This window comes from Leptonychotes weddellii, unplaced genomic scaffold, assembly GCF_054177405.1.
Source record: "Leptonychotes weddellii isolate Sample4059 unplaced genomic scaffold, ASM5417740v2 HiC_scaffold_94632, whole genome shotgun sequence".
NCBI classification, from domain to species: Eukaryota; Metazoa; Chordata; class Mammalia; order Carnivora; family Phocidae; genus Leptonychotes; species Leptonychotes weddellii.
In genome coordinates this window covers 1-387 of record NW_028066531.1, presented here as the reverse complement: position 1 = coordinate 387, position 387 = coordinate 1, and the positions used below count along the sequence as shown (strand labels likewise).

Below are 387 nucleotides of genomic sequence, written 5' to 3'. Positions count from 1 at the left end.
TGAGATGGTTTCCCTTCCTTCTTGCTCTTTCAATGCAGGGAAGAAAGATCATTGATGTTTGCCTGCAGCTGCAGAAGCAATACCCAGAGCTAGCTTCATGCTCAGAAAAGGACACTGTACTTCCTCCTCATGGTTTCTGGGATTCTATATGTTCAGAGTTACAACTATAGAAGTGATCCCTAAAAGTATAGTCTTTTTTTTTCTCCATTTTTTATAGAAAATGTTAAATGATCAGTTCAGTGTTTTCTAGATTGCAATTTCCATAACAGCAGGATCGGTGTGTTACTTGTCAACTGCTGAGAAGCTATCGTGCCTATCACTTTGTAAGTGTTTAATAAATCTTTGATGAATCAGAGAAGCAAATCTTTTACAATAGACTAAAAAAGT

General features: G+C 36.7%; 1 pseudogene; it reads right to left on the bottom strand.

The window, feature by feature from the left end:
• LOC115941081 (small nucleolar RNA U3) lies at positions 1–195 on the bottom strand (annotated as a pseudogene; the record flags this gene model as incomplete).
• Between the last annotated feature and the right edge of the window lie 192 nt (positions 196–387).